The sequence below is a fragment of the Canis lupus genome, chromosome 34 (genome assembly GCF_003254725.2).
Source record: "Canis lupus dingo isolate Sandy chromosome 34, ASM325472v2, whole genome shotgun sequence".
Classification (NCBI taxonomy): Eukaryota; Metazoa; Chordata; class Mammalia; order Carnivora; family Canidae; genus Canis; species Canis lupus.
In genome coordinates this window covers 9,618,578-9,646,141 of record NC_064276.1, presented here as the reverse complement: position 1 = coordinate 9,646,141, position 27,564 = coordinate 9,618,578, and the positions used below count along the sequence as shown (strand labels likewise).

Here is a 27,564-nt window from a genome sequence, read left to right as displayed (position 1 = left end):
CACAGGGTCCAGTGGAGTTAGCCTCAGTGAATAGAGAATGAAGCAGAGTGTAGAGAGGCACAAAGCTTGGTAGGGTCACATCAGCTGGATGTGCTGGGAACTCTGTTTCTCTGCAGCCTTACCCCAGCCATCCTGCCCATTCAGCCCCACTCTCCTCCATGCCCTATGTCTGGGACAGCAGGAGACACAGTATTGGACAGTTATCCACCTTCACCACTGACTAAGTAGAAGCATGCTACTTGGACACTAGACCATGTCCTGGAGGCCCCTTCGGCACCAATTGTGCCCCCTATGGTGATTAGGTGGTGGGAGGCCCAGGGGCATTAGAGACCCTTGGCTGGGATGTAGCTGCAGTCCCCGTGGCACCTGCTATCTACCAACTAGCACAGAAGTGCTTCAACAGCTTACCCACCCTCACAGGTGTGTCAGTTTGTGCTGGCCAGCACCTACCTGCACCCACCTTTAGTGCAATTACCCCCACCCTTGCATCACTGACAGGCTCAGGTTGATAATCTGCCCCAGGATGACTCATGCCTTCGCTGGCCCTGGTTGCACACTTGACCCAAGATGGTGGGTGAGAACCTTTCCTTCAGGATCTGTAAAGTAGAAATGAGAGTGGGTTTCCACCAGCCATGGAGAAGATGATAGCCAGCATAAGGGACAAGGTGGGGACCATGTCTCCCAATGGAAAAAAATAGGTGACCAATGATGGATGGATAGATAGATAGATAGATAGATAGATAGATAGATAGATAGATAGATGATAGATGATGGATGGGTAGAAAAAGAAAATTTTAGAAATAAAATTTTAAAAAATAAATTTTAAAAGCACACATCTCAAAAATAACACTATTATTTAACAGCCAGAAATCATTTGGTTAATTGTAACCTATTTGGGGTTTAGATATAACCGGTCCAAGTTTTGTTTTTCTGCTGAATAGGAGTGATGCATTTTTAAATATGCTTATATTTTTTCTATATGCATCTTAAAGTGAGAGGCATCTAAAAACCATTGTGTGGACCAAGAATGCGAGGTTAAGTAAGCTATTTACATTTCTCGATTTCCATGAAAATAACACCTTCCATGACTGATATTTCAAGGTTGTTTCCTAGTGCATGAACCACAGCTCTGTGCACACGATCTGCCTGCCCAGGGACTGCAGGGGATGCATGAGACCCTCCTTTGGGTGGGTTTGTTCATGCTGGGTCCCTTCAATTGTGAATGGGGAGACATGTACAGATCTTGGGCCTGTGAGGTAGACTTTGTTCATTTATCCCCTTCTTTGGATTTTCCAGGTGCATGGAGGAAGGTACCGTGCCTCTGACCAGAATGTCTACTCTGTAATGCAGCGTCACAGAACGTCTCCAGCCAGAAATAGTAGTATGTTTTATTGAGTTTGCACATCGTGTAAAGCAATGAATGCCAGGCCAAGCTTAGAGAGGAGGTGGCCTTGGTCAATGCAGGCAGGATTGAATTTTCCTGGAAACTGCTTCTGGAAAACACCTGCAAGGCACATGTAATATCACGTAGGGTGGGAATCGTGACCCACTGTCACAGCAGAGCGCTCGCTCATCATTCAGGATAAGACGCCTGACGGGGCACAATGAAAGGATCCCCTCCCATGACCCCATGCAACGCTGACCATCACGTTCTCATTCTTCCCTGAAGTCCCTGGCCTTTTATTTTCCTGGACTGAATGATTTTTAAGATTTGTCTGAAGATCTTTTCTTCCTTAATCTTTAATCACTCCTGTGACTATGCTCTGACGATACCTATCAGAGCTATCAACTTGGCCAGGAGAAGAAAGGTCAGTCAATAAAGGGACAGGGTAACTCCACTGAACGGAGCTCTGAATGCAAAGGAGGAGGCCTATTCTACGGCAGAGGCAGGACAGACAGGGGACTTTCTAACTGCTTCCCCCCCGCCCTGCACCTGTCTCAGTATCAGGTGAAAATTATAAAGGGCATATTTAGTTCACAAAAGGAAGCCACATCTGCCAGCTCCACGACCAGGCTCAGACATAGCACAATGATGTGCCAAGGGGACTAGGCCTCCCAGCAGGAGCTGAGTGACCGGGGGTCGGCGGCTCAGAGCAGGAGCACTGCCACGGGTGGAACACAGATCTCTGCAGTGACCCTGGGATCCCTCCTACCACATCCCCTCTTAGGGGCTGAAGGACCCACCCCCCCCCAGCTGCTGGGACTGTCACCTGCCAAGAGTCCAGAGAATCACCTTACCCAAGGTCATAGCTGGTCCCCAGGGGCGCAGCATGTTAAGGGTGAGGGAAGGTCACTGGCATCCCCCGGGGTGGCTCTGAGGGTCACCTTGAGGGTCACCCTGCCATGCAGCAGAGACAGCGGTGGCCACAGAGTACCCCAGCTCGGTACGTAGCCCCCCGGCTCAGGCTCCCCCAGAGACCTGGGTTCTCTGGCTCCACATCCTCGCTCAGGTTGGTCTCCAGCACATTGTGTGTGGTTTGCAGATGGTGAGGAGGGAATGAATGAATAAATGAATGAATGAATGAATGAGCTCCTGTCCCGTGGCCACTCCCCTACAGGCATTTCAGCCAAACTGTGCTCCTCACCTCATGGATCTCACGCTGCTCAGGTCACCCGCATTTACGAGAAATGAATCGTCCTGCGTCTAAGTGGGCTGGCTCTGTGAGGTCAGCCTCAGTTAGTATTTCTGGACCTGCCGCATCTCTCACCCACAGCATTGTGTCAGTCAAATGGTGTGCAATTGTTTGTTGTTACTTGCCCTACAATTTCCTCGCTGAGCTCCGCTGGCCTGTCTCACAAATGCAGGTGCCAGATTGGAAGGAACCTCAGAAGCTTTCCTGCAGCCACCTCCCAGAACAGTGGCCTCTGGAATTCCAGGCATTGTGATGTAAATGTTAATGAACAATAAGCATGCATGCGACTTTCATCTCACCATTTGATGAGGAAGGTGGCTGTGGACCTGGGTCAGTTAGGTCATTTAGTTAAAACTTGGCGCTAATGAGACCAGCGTAGAGACCTGGGCCCCTTATGGCCAATTAACTCTGAGCAAAGAGAAAAAATCCGTTCCTTGGTCAAAAGCTACCCTCTTCAGCGCAGTTAGCTATTCCATAAATGTGTGACGTTGACCCCGAAGGGGAGCAAGTGGGAGAGGAGGGGCGGGGGCGCACAACCCCATCCCAGCTCAGAGAGCCAGCCAGCAGCACCCACGTGCTTGTCTGCACTTTGGGGGACGTTCTCTGCTGAGGAATGACAGAAATAAATCTCCTGAACTGGAGACAAACATTTCATTTTGCTAAGTCTGGTATCTCAGTAAGAAGCAGCTTTGGAGATCATGTTTCTAAACCTTTGGCTTTGTTGAGGCACTGATTTCCCTGCGTTGTTGGCTACCTACAACATAAACAGACTTTTGGATACAACTGTACTTTTTGCCACAAATAATTTAGCAGAATCATAATCTCCTAGGTTTATAAGGAACCATAAAAGTCACTCCCTTTGGTGAACCATCCAAGGCTTGCTAGCCCACAGACAAGCAGGTGCCCAATCTCTTCTGCATGGCCTCCAGGATTAGACAGACGGGGTCTCTCATCTCAGGGAAACCCCGACAGTGAGACAGCTCCACCGGTCTCAGGATCTTCTCTGTGTGGGCATCTTCTCTGGGTTACTTTTCATGTAAAAATCCAAATCTACACAAGGACACAAAGTCTTTGTGCCGCAAAAGCTTCCACGGTATGACTCTAAATCACTCCTTTTCCCAGGAGCATGTTTTCCTAAACCCCATGTCCATCCATTTCCAGGAAAACACCCAACCCAGAAGACATCTCAGCCTTGATGCCACCACGTGCGGCGAGTTCTACCTGAGGTCTGCAAGTGCAGGTGGACCCGAAGTGATGCTAGAGTCTCTAAGATACTTAACTTTCTTCTGTCTGAGTTTGTAATTACTACACACCACACCGGGCCCGAGACATGGTGGTGATGCCAAACTGTAGCCACGGGACTATGCATCTGCAAGCACCAGCCAACCCCCAGAACAATGGTCTGGGGGTTTCACTCCATGATTACTGCACGTCGGTGTTGTGTTAAGTCAAGCTGCCGTTCACAGGAAGGTTGTAAGCTCTAACCCAACAGATTTATAACCATATGCATATGTGTATATATTGTATAACTATAGATACCAGCTACATGTAAACTTTTGAGCATCTAAACATTGGTAACATTCAATAAACTCAGAGCAAGCCTGTTAAACAAATGGCCTCTAAGACTTTAGAGGCATAAGAATCATAGGAACGTTTGTTAACATTCGTTATTCTGGGCCTGTGGCACCAGAGGTTTCACTTCCCTAGGTCTGAGGAGGAGCCCGGGAATCAGAATTTGTAACAGGCTCATTATTTGAATCTGATACTAGTTATCTTGCCAACTACCTCCGGTAAACAGTGTTCTGAGTCAGGTTCATGATTTTATTTCCTAAAAATTTTGCACCATAATCAGCTTTAAAAAAATTATTAAACTGGATCAAGAAACCCTACAATTATCATTTCCTCTAAATATCTCCAAATTCCAAACATCAAGATATACACTAACTCATAATTCCTGAATTAAAAAAAAAAAACTAAAGAAGAAAATAATATTCTCATCTCCTTGCCTTGTGTGCCCTGAAAACTGTCTGCTACATCTAGGGGACAGAAGTTAGCCACACACGTGTGTGCTAAGGATCGATCACAAACTGTAGGCTTGAATTAGAGTGGATTCATCCAAAGAAAGAGCCGTGCATGTTCTGTATGTTGGATGCTCAAGGATGAGCCAGCACCCTCCATGTAGCTACAGACCCCAGAACCACTTGAAACGAGACCAGGCCAGGTCCCATCCGGAAGAGGTATGTGGTCAAGGATCGTTCATTTTGCTTTTCTATTTTGTTAAATGGAGTATTCTGTGCTCTCACTAAAGCAGACTTGAGAAGGATCAGAGCCCCAGGCTGGTCCTGAAGGGCCACCAAACTCCCTAGCCATGTCCTTCCTGCTTACCTGTCCGCACACACCTGAGCCCATTCAACAAGCCACACTCTTCCTGTAGAACCTCACACATGGAGATAGACACAAGTTAAAATTCTGATTTTCCCTTTCTCTAGAAAAAAAAAAAAAAGGTTTCCACCTTGGTTTTCCACAACCAGTGGAGGCCCCCAAAGTCCCATTCCCCATAAGGAAACTCGCTAGCAGGTGAGTGTGTTATGGCCCCTCCACATAGACAGAGAGGTGGCATGCCTTCAAGATGCTCCCCCAGATGGTCATGGCAGCACAGGCCTACTTGCCCTCTACACTCAGAAATTGTTGAAGTCAAAGAACATGTATTTTCATCTTTCAGGGCCGATTCTTGGCAAAATACGAAGCTTTCCGTAGATACTGTTGAATGAATTAACCAATATATGATTCCCTCATTTTCTCTGCTTAAGCCTTGAAATTACATGAGATGAAAAGGTAATTATCACAGGTTGTGGTGCCCACTCATTCAGTGCTTCCTCCGTAACATCGCCGCGGACATCCTCCAGCGTTTGACTCTTCTCTCCAGGATTTTCTCAGGAATTCCCCAGAGGAACCAAGAGTTCCTCAGAGAAATAAACGTTTCTTTTTTCCTTTCAGCTAAGCACTTTTCTCCGCTGCAAGAAGCATTGTATGTTGATCCCGTCTCTAATACGTTAAGATGTAATGGTGTCTGAGTCCCTCTGGAATGGAACTTTAGCTCCAGAGGTTTTGAAGGGAATAAGAGGCAACTGATCTTGGGCCAAGTATTTATCCTTTATGAAATGAGGTGAAATGAGGCAAACAATTATGGAATTAGCTAGGAAGGGGATTCAGATTTATAATAAAATTACTCAAGTTGCAGATAATATTAATTGTGAATAATTAAGCTCAGGATTTGCCATTTCCTTAGTGTCGTGAATGAGTGTAGAGGAAAGCTACCCTCTAGCTCATGGAAATGATGTCACCTAATTCTCTACCATTCTGTTCCCCTTCAAGAGCTTACCATGAGCAGCATGGAATAGATTGGGCTTACGTCAGAAGCTGAAAGATTTAGACTTTATGTACAGGAAATATTTATCGAGTGAATAAATAAAACATTTTAAACCCACATAAATATCACTTCAAAACTTCTTCATTATTTCATACCAATGACTCAAATTGAAGTATTTGACATTTGTCCAAAAAATTTCAAAGCATAGTTTTTTTTTTTTAAGAATAAAATATGAAAGTGCTTACACTGATTCTGAAGATGAACTATTTCTATGTTTCTGCACTCAAGTAGGAGGAACATTAAATTATCACAATGGGGTCTTTCAGAAATGTGGATAATTAAAATAATTTTCTCTGAGCTTTTACTAAATGTTTCACAAATAAAAGCTCCCATTACACTTTTATTTTTTTTTCTCTTCACTAAAAGTCACAGGATTCCTTTCTAAACAAGAGCTTGTTGATTGACTTTGATTCCAGCTCATAACAGCCACCTCCATCTCCCACTTCAGCTTCTCCATCCATCTCTTTCTCTGGGGACAACGTTGCACAGGACAAGAAGAGAGGTGACCTTTTCTATCGCTGTACAGACCATAAGCGAGAGGTCCCATGGCCAACGCCAGGGATAGCTCATCTACTGTGGACCTGATGAAGCGCAGTCTGGACGGGCCTGCAACGCTACACCAGCACACTAATATGTTTGCTAAACTGATCAATAAGAAGATTGATAAGTCTTCTACTAGGTTAAGTTAATCTTCTTATTGATCAGCCTCGCAAACATATTGCTTTCCTTGGGCAGCCTCCCCTGCAGCTCCTCCTCCCACTTGGAGCCCTGGTTGTCTGGTGCTATCAAGAAGAGAAATAGAACAACATTTTCTACATTAAATGCTTCCATTACATCAGGATCATCTTTGCCAGCAACAAATATTTCCTAGAGTAGAGGATTTATAACTGGTCGGTGCCTGACTAATTTTTCTATGGGTTAGAATATTGATAATGATCTGGGCTCTTCCTCACTCATACGTTGCATGTAGATTTTAAAGTAATAATAGTTATAAATGGATAATAGTATAAATAGTTATAAATACTATAAATAATAGATAATAGTATAAATAGTTATAAATACTATAAATGTAGTAAGTGCAGCTCCAGTAGCAGTGCCCAGAGCAAAGATCTTTAAAAATAAGACGACAAACAATTATAAAACAAAGTGGAGGCCCAGTCTTCCTGTTTCATTCTTTTTCTTATTAAGGAAGGATTTAAAAGGAGGTCAGATGGAAGGAGCCTGGCAGGCTAGAAGGGAGCTCCAGGTGAGCACAAGGATGGCAGACAAACCCAACAAAAATACTGACTTGTGAGCTGGCTGGGGGCACCAGTCCTGCTCTAGCACCCACCCATGCATGCAGCGATCGCACAAGTCACTTTGCCTCCCATTACCTCGACAGGTCCCTCTGTAACCTTGGGCAGTTAGTGATCTGGGCCCCCAGATATTTTGAGAGTGAATGACAGCAAGCTTCTAGGAGGCTCCATGGCAAAGAAAAGTTGAGGCTGAAAGCATAAAGCATTGTGGTCAGGTGGAAGAAGGGCAGGTTCAATGCCTGGGTGCTATCAGAACCCAGATATGGTGGGTCACCTGCCAGCCCCAAGGACAAAAGGAGGAACACACAGGTGGGTGTCCAGAGTACTCCATGGAATCTCAAGGAAGTGATCGTGCTAGGGCCTTTGAGAACAAGCCTTAAAGGCTCTGGAAAACCTAGGGTGTCATATAAAGTGGGAAGAATGTGGGGTTTCAACTAGATGACCCAGATGTTATGCCACACAACCAGAAAGCAGCACCAATAGCATTCCAGCACAGGAGACTCATCACCAACCTCTGGGCAGCCCAGCCCAAAAGGGGAGACTCACCAGGCCAACTGAGTCTGATGGAGGCATGCGTGAGTTGACAGGCCACCTTGAAAGAAAAAAATATGACTTCCTGGTAAGTGGATCATATAATGGGGGATATTATTGTGTTTTAGGTATATAAGTAAGGCTATTGTCTAAATAGGAATCGGGGTCTAATTCACAGGTGAGATTCCAGAAGGCATCTGCCAGGAGCAGCACCCTGGTCCAACACAAGGAGAATAAGGCCAGTCAGTCCGGGTGCTGAGTCAAGAGCAGATGAAGGAAGTGAGTGCACCTGCCGTGGCTGAAGGCCCCTGAAAAATCCTGTACCAGGAAGCCATTGGCATCCCCATCCCCTGCTCGGCAAAGCCCTGTGCAGGACGCTGACTCAAATATTGAAGCCTGTGGGTTTAAGACCTTCACGAACATGCTTAGTCAGCAAATGGGGTACAGTTTTGGCTTTAGCTCCCCCACCCACCTTCCTCAACTCCACCACCCTGGGCTTCTCTGCCATGATGGCTCAGTGCTCTCCTTAGATCCAACACCCCCCACCCCCACCCCCACCCCAGCTGGCTTTGCCCCACATGGCCCTACTAAAATGTACCAGTCTACATACGTACGAGTCACTTAGCAATCTCTGAGCATCTTGTTCATGGGCTTCTTCAATCTTTATGTCTTTTTAACCTTTATGTCTCCAGCTTCTCACAGTACACATAGTGGTGTCCAGTGAATACCTGCTGGATATTTGAATAAAGACGAGCCAGGCCCAGCTCCAGAACCTCCCTGCTTTTCTTCAATTGCTGCATGGCCAACTTGAATTCGGCTTTCTAGATCTCCTTTTCTGAAATTGAATATCAATATCTTAATATTGATGGCTACTTTTGTACGGGCTACTGTGCCTCACGTCCACCTTTAATGCCTTATACTAGACATTGCTCAGTTAAAAAAATTATTATGAAGGATAGTTGGCATCACCCCCGCTCCTCAACTTGGTCATTAGTAAGGCCCAGTGGTGTGAAGAGTGCCACCATCTTCCACACACCACATGTGGCAAAGGAAGAGCGGGCCGTCTTGCTCCAGGCTCCTCGACCTCGGGGACAGTAGCAAACTGGGGAGAAAGCTGGGTCCCCTGCTGTGCGCCCAGTGTGAGGTACTGGGGAGAAGCAGATGTGTTCCCTGAGAGGGCAGCTTCAGGCAGCTCCTCCATGGTCAGGGTCTTAGAATATCAAGAAGAAAGTCAACATGCCTCTATCATGGGAGGTTCTAGAACAAACGGCACAGCTGGGGCTTGTGCACAGGTCCCATCTCAGGTAGGTGAGACTTTACGCTGGGGTTTATAATCAAGTGAGGAGCCGTGAATCAGAAATCCTCTCTATGCCTAGGACCCTGTAATCCGAGTTCTAAAGTGGGGACATGAAATCCAAAGCATTCGATTACACTGAGAGATGTTCCCCTAGCTCTGCCTTGTTCTCCTTTCCAAGCGATGAACACAGATTTCTTTAAGCAGGGGAAGCTTCACGTTATCAATTAGGAGGGCAGCCAAAAGCAGTGGTTTGGGGACGGAGCTGCTGGGAATTGCCATTCACAGATGGAAGGATCCGGCGGCTGCTCTAGGGCCCTCGCTGAGGATGAAGCTCTGCCAGCTTTCAAAATCCAGATAATTTCATCCCACTTCACTCAGCCTTAACATAGGCAATGATCTTCCTCTCACCCCAGGATCTGAACAAGTGTGGCTCTGAGAACAGCAGTGGCTTCTGCCACTTGTATCAGATTAAAAGAAAGGCGGACTTCAACGAGCAGGAAGATTGAAGGTGCTACTGGGGCCTGAGTGCGTTTCGGCAATGTCCCCACGACATTTGCCATCCCTGGCTCTGTGCCAGGACCTTCGGATGCCTCAACAGGGCTGAGCAGAGCGCGATCCTTGTCTGACTTTCACGAAAGACCTGCTGTGGCTTCTACTTTCAGGTGAATGTATCCAAGCAAAATGGAGCACGGTGAGTTATTTAAAACCAGTCTTGGTGATAGATCCCTGATTTCTCTGCAATTCTTTTTGAGTGACAGGTGGGTCCCCATTTCCCTTTTATTTCTGCAAGTTAACCAAGGTTTCTGCACTTTTTGCTGAAAAGAAAAAAAAATTCCTCTTCTTGGCACTCTGGGAAATCTTTCCGCACAACATTTGCAACCAAGAGCTTGAGCATTAGTCCTTTTTACTCGTCTTTTGTGGAATATCAATACTTTATTCTGAATCTGAGATATCCCTGGTGGACCAAAAGTGAAAAAAAATTAAAAAGAAATAAAGAAAAAACTCTCCCTCTACTGTCAAGAGAAAAAGAATTCTGAATCTTTCCAGGGCAAATGTTGGATGTGATCCTCTTATTTCACCTTTTGGATAAATTCCCACTTCAAGCAAAGCTATTTTCCTTTGAAACTGCTGTTATGCAGACACATACCAAAATCACTCAAAAGGAATATTTTGCATGGGAATAATGTGATGTATTTAATGTACTCTGACAGTCATCAACATGCTGGACTCCACATTCCTTTCATTTCTATGTGTTGTTCTTCCTATATATTGGCTTTGGACTCCTGTCTTTAATTAGTACCTAACCTCAGATCTGTGGTTCTCTACCAGGGCTGACTTTGCCAACCACCTCCACCATGGGGACATGCGGCAATGTCTGGAGACATTTTGGTTCATTCCTTGAGCAGGACGTGCTACTGGCAAGTAGAGGATAGAAGCTAAAGATGCTGCCCCACATCCTACAATGTACAAGCCAGTCAGCTAAAACAATGAATCATCCAGCTCCAAATGTCCAGAGGGCCAGGATGAGAAGTTCCACTTTAGTTGATAAGGACAGTTCATCAAACAGCTTACCAAAATGTTGCATCTGCTACAACTTACAGTTTCTAGTTAATACATGTAATTTTGGAATACATGATAAATGCCAAGTGTCTGCATACTACATACCATATTTCCCAATTTATTCATAAAAATGGTGAGTACGCAGTGTCGACTCATGAGACATGACCCTGAGAGGTGTAGGTTAAGACAAGTACACTCAACAACATTTAACGTAGTAGATATATCATGGATGATCTCCAGAGAGGAGAATGGAGGTCATAGCCTGAAGAATATCCATAGGAAGATCTAAATTAAAAATAGAGGGGAGACGGGGAACCCAATTAGAGAACAGAAGGCTGGAAGTTCCAACATATGCATGCAGCGATGACAAAAGATTATCACCAAACTGCTCTTCAGAACAAAGACCATGAGGTGGAGAGGGTGGTCCTGAAAAGAAAAAGAAAAAAGGAAGGAAGGAAGGAAGGAAGGAAGGAAGGAAGGAAGGAAGGAAGGAAGGAAGGAAAGAGAAGGAAGGGGTATTTCACTGTGAATGATCCAAATAGAAAGAGACTGATTAGAAAAAAAAAAAAAAAATCAATGAATGGTGCGAAAAGAAAAAGGAAAATGTACCCTAAAAGGATTTGGATTATTGTTATGGTTAATGAGCTAGAAAAAAAAGAATAACAATTAAGTTTTGCTTTTCAGTCTAGATGAAGCGTTAGGAAGAAAGACGGGCTTCAGTTTGATTTGAACCCTCTGGCAAGATACCTTTGTGTAAAGCACACCTACAGAAGGAACAGTAAATCATAGTCACGTCTCCAGATGAACAAAGGGATCTACAATCTATACAATGTAGAACTCTATCTATATATCTATTATGTAGAAATGGGTCAGTTAACACAGGGCTGGTGAGTTCATCTACAACATAAGCAAACAAATTCCATTTCTTACAAACACACAGATTGTATGAAATAAACGCAAGTGTTTTCCAAGCACTGTGGTCATCACATGCTTGAGGCAGAAGTTTCTAGCGGTTAGCAACTGAGGACCTTTGGAAGCTTCTAGTTTCTTCTCCAGCTCTATAACAAAAGACAGACCCTGAAGAGACACAACATAAACACAGCCCCTTAACAGTGCATTTTCTCATTTCTGCTGCTGGAACCATAAACTGTGGATATTCTTTATCTTCGTTTTTCTATTTTCCCAAAAAAGGTAATTCAGGACTCTCCAGAAAAAGCTGGAAGAGCTTTGGCTGGATTTCACTTTCGACATACGGTGACAAAGTCCATCTGTTCATGTTATCAGCTCTGAAAAAGAAAAACATGATTATTCTTGTGTTTTCAGAATGAGTAAGGGTAATATATGTCTGTATGTGGTGGTCAAGTTGTGCGAGTGGCAGATATGTAGAGGGGACGTAGGATGAGAAGAGATGAGAGGGTAGGACTGATGGTAGACTTAGATTAGCAGAGATGGGAGGATGGGCATTTCAGGATGGGGCAGAAAATGATTGCAAAATTGTGGAGGGATAAGCATTCAGGAATGCTGGGCACCAGGCATGGTCTTGAGCTCCTAAAACATGGAGTCCTTAGACAGAAATGGTAAGGAGGTAAGTTTGTGGTCTTTTGGGATCTTAGAATGAAATATTTTGCTTACCAGGTTGAGAAGGCTTTATTTTCTCCTGGACACACTGGGAAATAAGAGAATCAAAATCCACAACCAAATCTGAGCTCTAAGAAGTGGGCTTTGATGGTCTTGTCTATCTGAAGGAAGGGAGTGCACTGGGTATGGGAAAGCAGTCCCAGAGTTTCTCACTGTGAGGAGCCCAGAGATCCTGCGTGTCAAGGATGCCAATACCAGAAGCTTTAAAATCAAGCAACAAGATTAACCAACTGGAGGTGTAATGTCTGTGTCTCGATGCTGAGGAAGTCAAATATTAAAAAGGTGACAGAGGTGATGGCAACCCCTGGTGATCAGGAGAAGGAATATAGGAGGGGCAGGTGGTCAAGGTGGGGAAGATGTGCTTGGTGTGGAAAGTCTGGATGGTGGATTGCCGCAGGCTCCAGGCGTAAGGGGAAGAGGCCCGCAGTCCACTGGACGATGGCACCTTGATATTAGCAGAGCACAGAGCTGCCACACCACCTGGCTCCAGGAGTCCCCAGTGCTGATATATTCTGTGGATACGACTTTCCTCAGCATTGTAGGGCCCAGGAAAGACTCTACCAGCAATTTCAATAAGGTTGCAAATCAGTGCAAAGCAGCTACTCACATTCAAAAATATCCCCCCGTCTCGCTTTTGCTTGACAGATGGAGATGAGTATGGTGACTCACCTACAAACCTCCAGTCTTCACCAGGATTGTCTGCACTACCATTCCCATCTTTCACTTTACATTAGCTGAACACACACACAGTCACATAATTAACCTCATGACTGAGGTGGGCATTCCTGGCCTGTTAGGACACACGCTGACCTCACAGCTAGGAGAGCTTCCCATTCCAATACCTGCCCAGGTAGTTGGCAGGGCTTCGGTGAGCTCACCTATGGGAACGCAAGCAAGCCTTTTAGGGAAATTCTTCTCCAGTACATTTGCTCCCATCAGCCCATTCCCATCACCCTCCTCTGTTCCTTTCATGTGTCTCCCTGGGCTTCTCTCCAATATCTTTCAAGAAGCATTGATTGAAACTTCTCTACAAAAATGTTATTAAGGCTCCTTTGGGTAGCATCCACTGTGCATGCAAGCCAACCACAGTGTGTCCCCAAGAAGGTGAGCTGGATGGCAGTGGCAGTTGTGACTGTCCATGGTTAACTTCTAACCCGGGTCAGACTGGGAGTACTCCAGTACTCAGGACCCACTAACTCAGGAGCCTTCCTCTGTGCTCCCTCACCACCTGTGCTTCCTCCCACCCAACCACCTCAGAGTGTTGGTTTCTGTACATCTGTCCTCAAAAGTGGGAGATTATTGAGATGGGAACATGACCCTTCTGTTTCCCCAGCAGGTATGGCTTTGTGATCATGCTAACACTTGCTTCTTTTTCTAAAAGCTCCCTTCCCTTCCCTCTCGCTGTCAGGCTCTGCCACACATCCAAGTGTCCACAGGCAAAAAACTTCATGTACTCCTGATCTAACTACTTTTTTTTTTAACCACATCCACAGCAATCTAAGTAGTTGCCTCATGAAATCACATGCCATTAGACATAGGGAAATGTTTATCAAAATCATTATGCATGGATACCCAACATACACAATAAAAAAGCAGCTGCTATTGTCATTATATGAAGAGAGGGTTGGTCCCAAGTTGTTGGATACCTCCCCTACATCACCTCCAAAGAAAATCAGGGCTCTCCAAACTGTGAATTACCCCCACCTAGGCCAGTCTTATTTTACAAACGGGAAAATAAGGACCACTATATATCAACAACATTGTCTATACATCTAATAAGTCTCTGAGCTGCTTCTCTGCCCATGCTTTAGTAAACATGTGCATCTTATAAATACGTATGAAAAAAATGTTTCAGTTAGTTTCATTAACAGACAACTGACAGGTTAGTAAAGGATGTGATTCAGAACTTTGTATCTATCATGTGACTTGGCTGCAGCATAGCAGATGTGTTATAATATTGACTGGCACCAACTAATAAACAGCATTACAGAAATAATGCAACCATAATAAATGAGATTGGAGTCAAACCAAGAGACTTTGAGAATAAATACTTTAGTAATTATGGCCCTATCTATAAATATAATGGACAAGGCAGAGAAGCAATTTCTAATTTGTGATATTGCTATGATTTATACATGAAACCACAAGCAATAAATCCAAGGAAATTATGTAAACTATGAAATCTTGCTCACAATATGGGGTTAGTTTTAAATTTAAACATTGTAAAAATAAATTGTATAAATTTCCAGGGGTGGGGGGGAGAAAGAATAGGTAAAGCATGGCAGGGATCTTAGTGAATTATACATACATAAGAGGGTATTTAAAAGTACTATTGTGTAAATAAAGCATGATTACATTATTCTCTTTACCATTCCAGTTAAATAAAATTGGAATTATGACTTATCCTCCAGAACAGCCAAACTTCAACACCTGCTGAAGTTGAGAGCTGGTTGGTTTCCCAGATCTGCACTTCAGCGCATGGCTGAAGGTTTGGAAGGTGATCAGGAGGCCTTGGCCTTGGCCTTCTGCTGACATATTCATTCCAGGAACACACTAGAGCGCTTGAGGTAATGAAGAGCATACTAGGGCAGAATCAGCAAGGTCACAACCAACCCCAACAAGAATACCCACTGAGAACCAAGATATCAAGAACTATAATAGGATGAGAGGAAGTGATGGCTTGGCTCATACCTGTCATGATCTCAGTAATATAATTGAGGTGGCTTACCATGGCCAAGATAAAGCTGGCCAGTCTCCCAAGTCTTCTCTGAACATAAACTCATTGATTAATCTCTATCTACATCCATAATGTCTTCCTCAAGCCTATAAAGTTTCAAATGTGACAAGTGCAGGCAGCTTTCAATCTGCAGGTATAAGTGCTTTTGCTGCATTCACCCTCATCCACAAAGCGTTTCTACCTGAGTGCCCATCAACACCTCCAACACAACACCTCTCCCTCCACTTCCCAGAGAATAGCCATGTTTCCAACTGACGCTTCGTCATCCTTCCAGGCATGTAAGTCATTTCATTTGTTGAAATCTTGGCATTCAAACCAATTTACTTGTTGAGTCTTCCAAAATGTCTGTGCCACAGTTAAATTTAAGTGCTTCTCACCTGGGAGTCCAGAGAGCCTCTTCAGTGATCTCACCAATCATGCTAAGTTAAATCACAATCCATCCTAAGCAGTCCTGATGGTCCAGGACTTATATGCAAGTAATATGTGTGAGTTCCGTGATATTCCCTGGAGCTGAGAGTGCCTTGGTCTGGCTCCTGTAGATACAAACTTTTTATACAATACAGCTTCTTCCCATAAGCCAACTACTTCATCTTGTACTCAAGAAATCTGTTAGAGCACTGGAAGAAAACCAGTCATGCTGGGCTCTCCAAGAGATGGCATTCTTGTATGTTGTACTTTACTGGAGCATGAAGAGCTTTTCAAAGGATAACCTGAGCAGTGCACAACTTTACTTGACACACTGAAATTAGAACCTGAGTCACCTGTGGAGACAAATACCCCATTGTGAACTCAGTAAAGCACATACTTGGATGAGCTTTCCTGCCTCAGAGCATTCACATATGCCAGCAGAGAACAGCTCTTACAACCTGCCTCTTCAAAAGTGTTAATTTCCCTCTACTTCTCTGCTTAAACTTTGTTTCATTACCATATGACTCCATAACTTTGCTCATTCTGTTCCTTCCATCTAGAATGTTCTTCTCTTACCTGCCCGGTCCTCACAAAGGTAACTCATTTAGCCCAAATGTCTACAATACTTTCTGAACCATAAAGCCTTTGTTTTCTCTTTTCTTTTGTTTGAATATGTGTAAAATCCGTATTTCTCCAGATTATCGAATTCTGCTCTCATTAGGAGCATTTTTATTCAATCTCTACATCTTCGTGAGCTAAAACTAGCCTATGAAGAGGATGGTGGGGTGAATGATTGCTAGGTGAGACATGGAGCAGGAGGATTGATTGAATGGATGTTAACCATAGAAGTTGGCTTAAGGGAGGCAGAAGTACTAAAATAGACACCCAGCCATGAAATCCAAAGGAAGCACAGACACAGAAACAGGAAATAACCGATAAGATACAGAGTTGGCTGAGCCCAGGAATAGGATGGAGACCAGGAAGGATAGAAAGCCAAAAAAAAAAAAAAAAAAAAATCTTCTGAGACCATTTCTTAAGGTTGGCCATGTGATTTTTTAATTTGTTTCTGACATTGTGGAACATGAGTGGGTTATCCTGCTCTATAGGCACAGTCAAAGTGGGAAAATCTTCCTTTTTTTCTTAATGTTTCAAAAGCCTATAAGATTTGGAAGGGTGAAAACTGCTTCAGGTATAAATATGTAGTGAATGTAGTGATACATATTTTCCAAGAATTGATAGATTGATTCCACATTGTTGAAGAATTATCATAGGGGATCCCTGGGTGGCTCAGCGGTTTTGTGCCTGCCTTTGGCCCAGGGCGCAATCCTGGAGTCCCGGGATTGACTCCCACATCGGGCTCCTGGCATGGAGCCTACTTCTCCCTCTGCCTGTGTCTCTGCCTCTCTCTCTCTCTATGTCTATCATAAATAAATAAAAATAAATCTTTAAACAAAAAAGAATTATCATATTTTGTGAGGATACATCTTTCTATTGAGTATATATATTTTTTCCTATAGACTTGGGGCTGAAAGAAATCTCCCATCTTTCTAAGTAGAATGTAGTGAGTCATAAAAACCAATATGTCACTATGACAATTAAAAATAACAAGATAAATGTGAAAATTCATATTTTAAAGATATTTGAGAACTGTGAGCCCACTAAAGATGAGATGAACTACTCCCAGAGAGTGAAGGAACTGTCCTCAATGATTTGGTATAGACTATTTCTTTTTCTCTAGGAGAAATGAAGCCCAGGCCACTGCAAAGGACTATGCTGGGGTAAAGAGAAATCACTGGAAAGCAATAGATGAAACAAGTTTTGGAGTTTACATAAGGCTGAGAATTCTTCATTTTCCCACCAGCAGATCTCAAAATGGGCAGATCATTGGATAGAATACTCAGAGAGTACCAACTTGGGAGTGGCATTAACTTAGCTTTAGAGCAAAAGCTCCTCTGGACACACCTTAACTGTGAACCAGAAGCAAACCCAATACCATTTAAAGGAATACAAAATATCCAGCAATTGAAAATAAAAGATATCACAGTATCTGACAGTCAACAGATAATTGTCAGATATACAAAGAAATAGGAAAATATGACTGCTAAGTAGGAGAATAATTAACCAATAAAAAATCAGAATGATAGATATCTTCTAGATAGAACTAGAAGACAGAGGACTTTGAAATAGATGTGAAAAATATGATCATAAAAGTTTAAAAATTATATATGTGTGTGTGTCTTTTTCTCTGTGTGTATGTGTGTATATGATAGCAATAAAATGTCCATAAAAGATACATGGAACTGTCATAGATGGAAAAATATCTGAAAGAAAAATACCCAGGGTTGGGTGTATGTATGTATATAATACATAATAATATAATATATCATATTATTTTATATGATTATATATTAATTATACATTATAGTGATATATATAATTGCAGAAATAAGAAACAAATAGAGAAAAGTACTTGAAAACATGGTGGTGAAAAGTTTCTTAATTTGATGAGAACCATGAACCCACTGATCCAACAAGCTTTAGAAATCCAAAAAAAAAAAAAAAAAAATCAACCTAAAGAAAACCACACCACAGAATATCATAATCAAAATTCTGGAAAGAGTAGTAGGGAGAAAATGGTAAAAGCAGCCACAGGAGGGAAAATATTACATTGCATAAAGAGAGGCGAACATAAAGGAAACAGAAGAATTTCTCCAGACCCAGTACATGCCAGAACACAATTAAAATATCTTTTTATACCAAAAGGAAAAAAAAAAATACCTGTCAACTGAAAATTCTTTACCCAGTAAAAATATCTTTCATGAATAAAAGAGAAATAAGGACTGATTAGATAAGGAGAAGCTGGGTGATCTTAATTGCTGCAGACATGCACAAGAGAAGTATTGAAAGAATTTACTCAGGCAGAAGGAAAAGGATTTCAGGTAGAAATTTCAATATATATAAAGTAATAAGGGATACTAGAAATGACAAACATATCTACAAATATATAAGACACTCTTATGTTTTAATAGATTTAAGAGATAATCAAGTGTTCATAAAAAATAAAAGTGTTTATGGATTCTTTTTTGTTTATGGATTTTATACCACATGTAGAATTAAAATATGGGATGAAAACCGCATGAAGGATGGAGGATACAAGTATCCTACTATGAGGTCAACCAACTTGAACAACTTGATATTTATAGCATTCCTCAGCAAGCAACAGTGGAATATACATTCTTTTCAAATGCTCATATTTCATTCACTAAGAGCATATTCTCAGAAATCAAAACAAAACACAATTTAAGAAGGCAGAAATGAAACAAAGTATATCCTCTGAGCACAGTGAAATCAAACTGGAAATAAATAAGAGAAAGATATCTGGAAAAGTCCATAAATATTGAAAATAAAATAGCACACAGCAATATGAATGTGGGTCAAAGGAGAGATCACAGGAGAAATTAAAAAACACTTTAAATTGAATAAAAATGAAAAAGCAGAAGTGTCTGGATGGCTCAGTCAGTTGAGTGTCCGACTCAATTTCTACTGAGGTCATGATCTCAGGGTCATGGGTTTGAGACCCCCAGGCTCTGAGTTGAGCATGGAACCTGCTTAAGATTCTCTCTCTCTCTCTCTTTCACCCTCTACCCCTCTCCTCTCCTCTCATGTGCTCTCTCTCTCTCTCTAAAAAAAAAAGAAAAAGAAAAAGCAAAAGCAATGTATCAAATTTGTGGAACACATAGCTTCAAATGCTTATATTAAAAAATAGGAAATGCCTAAAATTAGTGACTTCAGGTTCTACCCTAAATATCTTGGAAACAACAACAACAAAAAGCAAGTTATACCCAAAGTAAGCAGAAGAAAGAAAATAAAGAGGACAGCATAAATCAATGAATAGAAAACAAATAATTGGCAACAACTTACTGGAATAAAATTTAATTATTTGAAAATATCAATAAAAACTTGGTAAACCTTTGGCCCAACTGAAAAGAAAAACAATAGAGAGGATACAAATCACCAATATCAGAAATGAAAGAGAGGATATCATTATAGATGTTACAGAAAAAGAAAAGGGTGTTAGGGAATATTGATAACAAATTTATGTCTGTTAATATGACAACTAAGAAGAAATGAAGAAATTTATCAAAAAGAAAACAAATCTCCTCAAAAAATAATAGAGTACATGAATAGTCCTATAATAATTAAAGAAATTGAATGTATATTTTGAAATATTTCCATAGGAAAAAATCCACGTTCAGATGGTTGGAGTAGTGTGAATTACATCAAATATTAATGGGAAAAAATAATACCAATCCTACACAAATTCTTTCAGAAAATAAAATAGATAAAAATTCTTCCCAGCTGATTTTATGAAGCTAGCATGACCCAGGACACCAAAATCAAGCAAAGATTTTATAAGAAAATAAAACCATGTACTAAAATTCTACCAAAACTTTTAGCTGACTGATTCCAGAAACTTATAAAAAAGATAATACTTTATAGCCAAGTGGGGCTTACCTCAGGAAGACCATGCTGTTTTAACATTTGGACATCAGTTAATGTAATTAATTATATTAACAGACTAAAAAAATATTTTTTGAAAATAGTATACAATGATCACCTCGATAAATGCAGAAGAGAATTCAAAATTCAACATTTATTTTGTGTTTTTTTTAAAGAAGCTCACAGCAAAACAAAAACAGAAGAGATTTTCCTCGTACTGAAAAAAGTCTCAGAAAACTAGGAATAGATAGGAATTTCCTCAGCCTCCCAAAAAGGGAATCTTTGAAAACCTATAACAAAAATCATATTTGTTGGTGAAAGAGAATTTTTCACCCTTTGATGGAATAAGACAAAACTCTTTGCTCTTACCATATCTTATTCAGTATTATACTGGAGATGCTAGTCAGTCAATAAGGCAAGAAAAAGAAATAAAAGCATACAGATCAGAAAGTAAGAAATAAACCTGTCTTCACAGGCACTATAAGATTTCTGTAATATTCCTAAGGAAACTACAAAAAAATACCTATTAGAATTAATATATGAGTTTATCAAAGTCTTAAGATAAAGGTCAGTGTTTAAAAATCAATTATATTTTTATACACAGGCAGTAAACATTTAGAAACTTAAAGTTTTGAAAGTGCCATTTACAATAACATAAAAACATGAAATGCTTAAGAATTTAACAAAATAACTGCAAGACTCAATACTGTTAACATTTTTATCCTTGAGAAGTTAGTCTATATTTTAATGTAATTTCCCCCAAATCTCAGCAAACTCTTTTTGTAGAAATCAACACACAGATTTTAAAATTTATGTAGAAAGCAAAGTATCTAAGATAAGTCAATCAATATTAAAAATTAAGAACAAATTTGGAGAACTTAAAATACATGATTTCAAGTGTTATTATAAAGTTAGTAATTGAGGAAATACAATATTGACATAGGGATACATAAAGTAATGGAACTTAATAAAAAGTCCAGAAATAATTTACATCTATCTGGTCAATCAGACTTTGACAAAGATGCCAAGGTAATTCATCAGAGAAATGACATTCTCTTCAACAGATCGTCTTTAAAAAACTTAGTAAACATGTGGGTAAAATAAGTATCATCTCCTTAAAACATCCACAAAACTAATAAAAAATGAATGATGTACCTAAGTATAAGAAATAAACTATGAAACCTTTAGAAGAAAACATAGGAAAAAATCTTTATGACTTTGGATTGGGCAAACATAAGACATAAAGGAAAAAAAACTCATTGAAATTAACGCTGTTTTTTATTTGTTTGTTTGTTTGCAGAAAGGCACCTCTAAGAAAATCAAAAGGGAAGCCGCATACTAGAATAATTTTTCAACATTTATATCTGATAAGGACATATTCAGAATATACTTAAAATACATTAAAATAATAAGATAAACTAATTTTTAAGAAGGCAAACATTTTGAATAGATATGACATCAAAAAAGATAAAGAATTGAAAATTATCACCTGAAAAAATGTTCAGTGTCATTAGTTATTAAATAAATGCCAACTAAAACCACAATTGGATACTGCTCTTATTCTTTAGAATCAGTAAATTGGGGAAAAAAAAAAAAAAACGACTATGTCAAGTGTTGGTAAGGATAAAAAGCTGCTATAATTCTCATAAATTTCTGGTAGAGATATAAAATAGTACAATCCCTTAGGAAAACAATCTCTTCTCTCTCTCTCTCTTTCTCTCTCTCTCTCTCTCTTTATAAAATGTAAAATTAACATCTACCCAGTGGCAGAGCACTGTTAAACGCTCTCTCTTTCTAAAATGTAAAATTAACATCCACTTCAAAGCATTTATCCAAGAGGAACAAAAGCAAATGTCCACAAAAAAATCTAAATCTATTCATGAATATTCATAGAAACTTTATTCATAATGTCCCCAAGTTGAAAACAACTCAAATGTTACTTAACTGGGGAATAGGTGAACAATTGTGGTATGCTCATACATCAAAATACTAGTCAGCAATAAACAGAATATTGTTACCACAACATGGATAGGTCTCACATGCTTCATGCTCAAAAAGAGGGAATGTATGAAATTTCAGACAAAATTATGCTGACAAAAAGTCAATCAGTAGTGGTCAATGGCTGGGAGGAGTAAAAGGAAGTCCACTGACAAAATGCTACAACAGTGGCAGTGGGGTGATGGGAAAATTCTGTATCATTATTTTCCTTAAAATTGGTAAATTTCATTGACTTTATATTATTACTCAATAAATTTTAAATAAAATAGATTTTAAAAAGGCAAAATAATATGTTTTTAGTTAAACATAGAGTGAATTAATCCCAAGCAGACCTAAATTATAATAACTGCTAAGAAAGAAAAAGTTCTTCTTGATGAAGAAAAATAATTCTAGATGATTCTAGAACATCAGAAGGAATACAGGGGACTAGAAGGGATAAATATGTGTATAAATGTAAAATAATACTGAACATTTTATACAAAAGTAATCATGTATTGTAGGTAGCTGATATATGTGTAAAAATACGATAAGAGCAGAGAAAAGAAGGCATGGATAAGTCATGTTAAACCCTTGAAAATCTTCATACTGTTCAAGATGTTACAGCAGCAAAAACCTGATTAGGCTGGAATAACTCAGGGATGCATTCTGAAATCTCTAGGGCAACCCCTTAGAAAAGAAATGTAAGACTGTGTGATTTACAGAAAATAGAGGAGAAAAAATGAAACAAATATATTTGATTAATCCAAAATAACTAAAAAACCAATAAAGGGATAAATAGATTATTGAATTAGAAAACAATGAGATGGTAGACACATCCCCAACTATAACAATTATTTTTTAAACCTTTTATTTAAATTTAACACACAGCATAATGTTAGTTTCAGGTATACAATATGGTGATTCAACACTTCCATACATCACTTGTGCTCATCACAAGTGCTCTCCTTAATCACTATCACCTCTTTAACTAACCCCCCCACCCCCCACTCTGTCTCCTCTGGAAACCACCAATTTGTTCTCTAGTTAAGAGTCTGTTTCTCAGTTTGGCTCTCTCTCTCTCTCTTTTTCCCTCCCTTTGTCCATTTACTTTGTTTCCACCTATGACTGAAATCATATAGAACATGTCTTTCTCTGACTCATTTTGCTTAGGATAATACTGTCTAGCTCCATCCATGTGATTACAAATGGCAAAATCTCATTTTTTATGAGTAATATTCCATTGTATATATGTATACATCTTTTTTTTAAAGATTTTATTTATTTATTCATGAGAGATACAGAGAGAGAGAGAGAGAGAGAGTGGCAGAGACACAGGCAGAGGGAGAAGCAGGCTCCATGCAGGGAGCCTGATGTGGGACTCGATCCCAGGTCTCTAGGATCATGCCCTGGCTGAAGGCGGCGCTAAACCACTGAGCCACCTGGGCTGCCCTGTATAAATCTTCTTTATCTTTTCATCAGTCAATGGATATTGGGGCTGTTTGCATAATTTGCTATTGTATAATGCTGCTATAACCATCAGGGTGCATGTATCTCTTTCAATTAGTGATTTTGTATCCTTTGAGTAAATATCTAGTAGTGCAATTGCTGGATCACTAAAAATAGTTCTATTTTCAACTTCTTGAGAAAACTACACAATGATTATTTTTATTTAATTTTTGTTTCATTATAATTACTTTTAATACAAATGAACTAAATCATATTTTTTAAAAGATTTTATTTATTTATTCATGAGAGACACTTAGAGAGGCAGAGACATAGGCAAAGGGAGCCACCTAGGCATCCCCTAAATTTTATTTTAAAAAAGAAGGAAAAAATGTTAGCTTAAAAAAAGAGAAACTAGATGCTAAAATCTTAAAAAAATAAAAATAAAAAAAAGGAGAGAGGGCCTGGGTGGCTCAGTCAGTTCAGCATCCGACTCTTGATTTCAGCTCAGGTCATTATCTCAGATCATGGGATTGAGCCCCAGATTGGGTTCTGTGCTCAGCACAGAGTCTGCTTGTCCCTCTCCCTCTGCTCCTGCCCCCACTTGTGCACGCTCTCTCTCTCTCTCTCTCAAATAAATAGATAAAATCATAGAAAAAAAGAGAAGTAAAATGCAAATATATCAAATGCACTCTAAATATAAGAATGCAGTTGGGTTGACAATTGAATGATGGAAGAAGACATATCACACACACTGAGCAAAATAAAGTGACCAGTGCCACAAGAATGGATGGAGGAGATGTCATAAAACCTGTGCTGCTGGAGACAAATAGACACGTTTCGAAATGACAGTAGTTAGGCCAACAGGAAGACATGGCAATCATAAATTCCTACTTTCCTGAAAGCATACTTTCCAATTCTTTTTTAACACAAAAAGCAACAGGACTAAAGGAGAAAAAGACAAACACAGTACCCTGACTGGGATTGTAACCCTCCTCTTCCTACATTAATTGATACAACAAGGAAACAACAAAAAATGAGATCTGAATATCACAAAAAAACAACTGGGCTTGTCCCTTCTACACTGTAAGCCCTAACAACTACAGGGGAAATATTCTTCTTAAGTACACATGACAAGCTGATTCTAAAGTTTATGTAGAAATGTAAAGGATCTGGAATGCAATACAACTGAATGAACAAAAATGATAATGGATTTATGCTAGCAGAGATTAAGGTTCACTTAAAGCTATAGAAACCAAGACAGGGAGATATTGTCCAGAGACAGACAAATAGATTATTAGCACAGGAAGGCAAGACCAGAAACAGACACACACATATAAATTGCCTAATTTATTATTAATAATGATGATGATGATGATCATGATAATAATAAAATAAGACATCAATGCAAATCACTGGGAAAAGAGATGCTCTTCTGAGTCAATAGCACTAGAACCATTATATATCCATGGGATGGAAAAGAATGTTGTGTGGTCCCTCACACAATATAGAAACATTATGTTTTTCAAAAAAATCACAAAACTGGGATCCCTGGGTGGCTCAGTAGTTGAGCGTCTGCCTTCGGCTCAGGACATGATCCCAGGATCAAGTCCCACATCTGGCTTCCTGCATGAAGACTGCTTCTCCCTCTGCCTGTCTCTGCCTCTCTCTCCTCTCTCTCTCTCTCTCTCTCTTTCTGTGTGTGTGTGTGTCTCATGAATAAATAAATAAAATCTTTAAAAAAATCACAAAACTAATTATGAAGGCTCTCATAAAATCTAATGAATGAACACATAGTAGATTATCTTCAAGTCTGGGGTAGGACAGGACTTCTTAAATAAGACACACACACACACACACACAAACAGAAGAAAATAGTAATAATTTGTATTTCATTAAAATGAAGAATTTCTGTTCATGGTATACTCCATTAAAGAGAATGAAAAGGCAAGACACAGACCAGGATAAGGTATTTACAATACAGCAAAAATCATTATCCAGAATATATAAAAAATATCTACAAATCAGCAAAAAAACTACCGATTTTTTCAGTCAGCAAAAGACCTAAACTTTATGATACGAATATCATATCCAAAAAGGACATCCAAATGTCAAATAAGCCATAAAAAAGTCAATGTCATTACATATCAGGGATATGCAAATTAAGCCAAAATGTGATACTAACAGATACACACCAACCAAGGTGGTTAAAATAAAATTAAGACCAAGAGGGCCAAGTGTTGATGGGAATGATGAGCATCTGGAACTCTTGTGAATTCTTGGTTGAAATCTAAGTTGGCACAACATCTTGTTTTGGCTGCATCTAGCAAAGATAAACATATGCCTACCACAGAACCCACTCCTACATATGTACCCAGGAGAAGTTAGTACATATGTATACCAAAGTCTGATATAGCTGTATTCATAGGAACCCCAGTGTATTTATAGCAACCCAACATGGAAAAAACCCCAGATGTTCATCAACAGTAGAATAAATAAATGTTGACATATTTATACAATAAATACAAAAGGAAAGAACTAGTACACCAGGAACAACAGACGTCAAGCAAAAGACAAACACAAAGGAGAACTCATTGAATGAGTCCATTTATACGGCCTTCAAAAGGATGATAAAGTCAAAATAGGGTACTTGGGGGATGAGGTTAACAGCATTTTTAGTAATTAGAAATTCTCCTGAGTTTTTAGAAAAGTTGTTTTTCTTGATTGGGATGTTGTGTAAGACCCACTGAATTGTACAGTTAAGATGTGTGCATTGTACTGCACTCACAGTTGTTTACATGTATACACATATGTGTGCATGTGTCCCTGTGAATAGATATGGTATGTACACATATGTGTATATGTACATCTACAAATATACATATGCATACACTTAAATTTTTTTAGCTCATTATCTTTCGCAAATATAGAACCAGTTTCTGACCTTATGTTATCCACATGGCAGGAAATTCCATCCGGGCATTCTTGAGAATACCTCTTCCTCCCAGATTCCTGGGAAAGCTTCAAGGGCTTCACTCCAGCTAGGACCTGAGGGAACAGGTAGCCTTCTCAGTTTGTGGTCCTTGGGCTGTCACAGGGAGCTGGCATTTGCTCAGCCCACGTGGTCTCTCCCTTGAGGACAGCTGGCCCGGTTTGTCTTCACCTAAATTGTGCTGCGTGAATTCTTTTGCCAGAGCTTGAATTCCAGTGACAAGGGCTTCCACTCTCCTGGACCTTTAGAAGCTGCTCACCTCTGAGGTCCAACCACGGAACAGAAAACCAGCTCCTCGCTGCCCTAGGAACGACAACCCACTGTCCTCCCACCAGCTTTGGGGACATCTCAGACTTTGCTCACTTGCAGGTTGGAGTTGTCCCACAGCCCACCACACCACCACCCCAGTACACCCTCAGTCCCCGCCCTCCATCCACCCACCTCGATGAATTTTAGAGCCAGAAAACAAAAGCTGAAGGTACCTTAAGGAACCTTCCACTTCCAACATTAAATTCAAATGGTAGGTACAAAGAAATGCAAAAGCTAACTGCCTTATTTTTTCTTTCAGTCAGAGGGGGGAAAATGACAACAAAACACCATTTTGGGATTCCTAGCTATCCTTTCAATGTATCTATCCATAACCTTCTTTCCAGTCTTTGAGAACCTGCTATTCATTGAATCTGCTTCTGTTGCCATCGGACCCTGGGGGTGCAGAGATTTGGAAGCATGTCATCACAGACCTTCAGCAATGCCTGCATGGCACACCTGATGTATCCACAGCACACGAGGTGGCTGGAGGGCACATACCATGAAAAAGCATTCACTGAGAATCTAAGCACTCTGAATGTTGGCTCCTAATTTCTACTTGCTATCGACACGTCCCACCTCTCTGAAAGGTCCACCCACGTTCCCATTGTTTCCTCCTGCCTGGTGCTTTATTCCAGCACCATCAAAGTGGAAACAGAGCACTCCTACAATCCATCATGGCACAAAAACTCATGACTCAGTCTCGCAAAGGTGTGAACAAAGGGCATTGTTAGTTGGCTGTGGGTGGAAATTTAGATCTGGTCTATTTATTAAGATTTTTCAGTATATTTTGGAGTGTAGACTTGTTGACATTAGA

At 40.4% G+C, this 27,564-nt stretch overlaps 2 long non-coding RNA genes across 2 annotated transcripts; both read right to left on the bottom strand.

The window, feature by feature from the left end:
* Positions 1-1,374: 1,374 nt before the first annotated feature.
* Positions 1,375-2,872, bottom strand: LOC112662832 (uncharacterized). Its single transcript, XR_003138871.2, has 2 exons — positions 2,586-2,872; positions 1,375-1,504 (listed from the first exon to the last, which is right to left on the bottom strand). It is a non-coding gene; the product is annotated as an uncharacterized LOC112662832 (long non-coding RNA).
* A 4,402-nt stretch (positions 2,873-7,274) lies between these two features.
* On the bottom strand, positions 7,275-10,265 carry LOC118353316 (uncharacterized). Its single transcript, XR_004812082.1, has 3 exons — positions 8,504-10,265; positions 7,905-7,950; positions 7,275-7,547 (listed from the first exon to the last, which is right to left on the bottom strand). It is a non-coding gene; the product is annotated as an uncharacterized LOC118353316 (long non-coding RNA).
* Between the last annotated feature and the right edge of the window lie 17,299 nt (positions 10,266-27,564).